Below are 4,276 nucleotides of genomic sequence, written 5' to 3'. Positions count from 1 at the left end.
GTTCGTAAGAAAATGAACGTAATTCGAAAATGCAATGAGTCACCAGCAAATAAGGGCGAGACGAGGAAGTGATATAAGTTCAAATCAATAGGTTTAAATTCCAGATACATAGAAGAGCAAAGGGAATATATTTCAAGCAAAACATGTAACATAGATTTCTTTATTAGCCACGCAGGGTCGAACACAGAGGGGACAGTACAATGTAGAAGGAGAGAGCTAGAGATGCTCAGTATAGAAAACACAATGTATTGCTCAAAAGGTTCGAGCTTAAACTCCGAGATCTTTATCAAGGACTAGGTCCCGGGTAAAGAGTGTTTTTTTGGCCCAATTCCATCTGCTAATTACGAGCATTACAATTATTAGGATATTCCAAGCTTCCAGAAACAGCTGTCGAGTTAAAAAAACTATGCATTCACTCCTTATTAAATTACTGTATTTTTATGGTCGATGTAAATTTCTTTCTGTGTGTGTGTATATGTGTGTGTGTGTGTGTGTGTGTATACATGTACATTTATATATATAGTGTGTGTGTGTGTACACACATGTGTGTGTATGTGTGTGTACATATATATAGTTGAAAGCCTGAGTAAAACCCCAAATTTAATGTTTGTTCTATAACCAATGCTTCTTTATCTTCGTCTCATTTATATTTGAGCATTTCTTATAAAGTCCTATAAACCCTTTTGCTTCTAATAGAGACAAATATTATTTCTTGTTGTATATATATATATATATATATATATATATATATAGGTACACACGTGTGTGTGTGTGTGTGTCTGCATGTAATCCAAGTAATTGTTATAAGAGCCGGTCAAATTTAATTATTTCTCCGGAGATTGAAAAGAAAATGATGAACAGCCATAATCAGTTTTCGAACCTTATTGGGGTCTCATCAGAGGTGTCTGCATCACTTTAAGCAATCCATCCATCCATCCAGACATACATACATACGTAAACACGCACACACAATCATGCGCGCGCACACACACACACACATATAGATAAAAATATGCTTATGTATGTGCGTGCGTGTGTGTGTGTGTGTGTGTGTGTGTGTGTGTGCGTGTGCGCGCGTGCGTGTAAGTGCGCGCGCGCATACGTTAACGTGCAGAGCAAGCCATCGTTCCGCACGAGTATGGCTTCGTAGAATGTACTAAGCTTTCGGTAAATACAATTAATGGTAATTATTGGCATAACAAAGCTTTTGGTGAGCACTACATTCGTGTTCTAATAACTTTTCAGTGAATCTCTTCGATATATTGTTTACTGTTTGAATAACAGAAAGAGCAGAATGCCATTTGTAAAGAAAGTTACTTCATTAGACAACAGAGAAAACGCCGCCGTTTGTTGAGTGAAGACTTCTGCTATTGTAGAAATCTGGATTGTAATTTCAACATTAGTAATCTACATGGAATCATTTGGTCAGAGAAAAAAAAAAATAATAAAGAGAGATTTCTTGAAGATTGTTGATCTTCGGATGAATTTTGATCTCGCTGAATAATTTCCTTTCTTTTTCTTTAAACTTGATTTATGATGGCACATTTTCAAAACAAGAATTGGCTTGATAGATGATAAACATTAACTTCCTTTACAATTATCATAAATTTAATACAGATGACTTTTGCTGATTTCCTGACTATGAAAGGTAGTTTTCGTTCACGTACCATTATCACGCCGTATGAATGAATTGTGTCACATTATCATGAATGTATTATTGACGATAATAACAGAGTATTATTACCGATTTCACAGCAATAACATTCATAATATTAATACAGCTCTCCAAATCAATTCTTGCTTTTCTTATTTGAATTAATATAATCATCATAACACAAAATTCATTGACTACGGAGGGCTGTTTTCATTGATACGTATATTAGGCAACTCTCTGTTACATACAAACACAACTATACCTGCCGCTTATGATAGGAAATTGTGTTTTTTGTAATTCGGTGTTGATATTTACTCTGCTGGGTCTTAGAAATAGGCTTCCTTAATTTTCTCTCAGATCCCCAGGTTAGAACCACAGCGCAACTAAAGTACCCCGAAAAGGTCACCCACAAAAGAAATTTACTGTGTCGTCATAAGTGCAGTAACGTCTACATGAACATGGTTCGACCAGTCAGACTGGCCGGGGCGTAACCAAACAAACAATAGACTTGAAAGTAAATTTTGTGAATTTTCCCACCAAATGGTTCTGCCGAAGGTTCTAGAGTTTTAACTAAATGTTATAAAAGATGGGATATTGAACTCCCAGAACGAACAACTTCAGGTGTTGCCCAAATCTCTTTCGGTAGTTTTGCAATATGGTGTTCTCACTTTTTCTACTTATTCTGTCTTAAATAACCAAGAACAATTTTCATACAAACAATATTTTATGCAATGAAGACTTTTAACTATCACATTCATTATCTCATGTCTGTTTTCTTTTATTCAAATAATTGTACATATGTCAATGCAAATGTTTCGAGTAATAAAAAAATATGAAAACTTATATAAATATTAATGTGGTCATTGTTGCTTTCACACGCAATCGATTTATCCCTGCCCCGAAATTGCTGGCCTTGTGCCAAAATTTGAAATCTATATTACTTGAACTCATCGTATAAAACTTGAAACAGTGAAAAGCGAAGTCGACTTCGGCAAAGTTTGAACTCGGAATTTACAAGGATGCAATAAAATCGCTCAAAACATTTAGGTCGTAAAATCTACCAATTCTGACAACACATCACCCTCTATAAATACCAAACTCTCCGTTAATATCATTATTTTTCTTTCGTCTTTTCAAGCCACATTGTTTTTCTTTCGCTTCTAGAATATTCTCCAAATCAAATATATCTCTTTTGTACACACGTTGACAGTTCGTTAGCGATGTTTCTTGGAAACCGCATGTTCCGACATAGCTATATCCGTGGCACAGACATCCAACTTCTATTTCAGATGCCGGAAATGTGTTTAAGCCATTCATGAATGTGTGTGTGTGTGTGTGTGTGTGTGTGTATAACCTTTAGATGAGTCTAATGATTAAATATGAGAATATATATAAACAAGCGGATGTATGTATGTATGTATGTATGTATGTATGTATGTATGTATGTATGTATGTATGTATGTATCTATCTTTTCTCTTAACCTTTAGATGAATCTAAATATGATTTTCATACAATGTTTTTCTTCCTATATATATATATTTTCTAGAAATTTTTATCCTGTGTTTCATTGAATTTTCGTTTTCGTAATTTCGAAGCAGTTTTCGCATTCATTTGCCGTAACCGTATTCTGTAGCCGATATCATCATCTGACAGAATCGTTAGGGAATCGGACAAAATGCATTCTTTCTGCTTCTTCACTTTCTGAGTTCAAATCCCACTGAGGTCAATCTTATCCTTTCAGGTTCAATGAAATAAGTACCAGTTAAATACTGGGGTCGAAATAATCGATGGTCTTTATCGTTTCAAAATTGCTGGCCTTGAGCCATATATATACTTCATTATATAACCTCAGTCCTCGGACGCCATATTAAGGTTTTGTCTCACAATAATTAACCCTATATTATTTAACTAGTTTCATTTAAACTGTAGCCATGCTTGCAGGCTATTCCAAGGATATAATATTTTACATCGACCCCTATATATGTAGTCGTACTGCACATGTATAGCGCCATACAGTCCTACATATCCTTAAATTGAAATCCTGAGTCGCTACAAGGGTTAGATCCCCACCCCCACCTACACCTTTCCCCATAAGCACAGATGATATCTTCTGATGGGCTCACATTCATAAATTGCAAAATAAAACCACGTTCGAAAGTTTATCCTCTCTCTTAAGGGTTCACAAAATACTTCAGCTCCCTAAAGCAAGGATCTCCGTCCATCGGACCGCAGATCACTGCCGATCCTAAATGCTGGAGCATCGCCTTTTTAGTCGAACAAGTCGACCCCAGGACTTATTCTTGGTAAGCGTAGCACTTATTCTATCGGCCTCTTTTGCCGAACCGCTAAGTTACGGGGACGTAAACATACCAACATCGGTTGTCAAGCGATGATGGGGTGGGGATAAACACACACACACATATATATACGACGGGATTCTTTCAGTTTCCGTCTACCAAATCCACTTACACGGCTTTAGTCGGCCCGAGGCTATAGTAGAAGACACTTGCCCATGGTGCTACGCAGTAGGACTGAACCCGGAACCATGTGGTTGGTAAGCAAGCTACTTACCACACAGTCACTCCTACACCGGACCGCAGATCATTGCCAGTGTATATATA

The sequence above is a fragment of the Octopus bimaculoides genome, chromosome 13 (assembly GCF_001194135.2).
Source record: "Octopus bimaculoides isolate UCB-OBI-ISO-001 chromosome 13, ASM119413v2, whole genome shotgun sequence".
In the NCBI taxonomy this organism is placed as follows: Eukaryota; Metazoa; Mollusca; class Cephalopoda; order Octopoda; family Octopodidae; genus Octopus; species Octopus bimaculoides.
The sequence above is the reverse complement of the archived record's forward strand: the minus strand, read 5'-3'. Positions refer to the sequence as shown.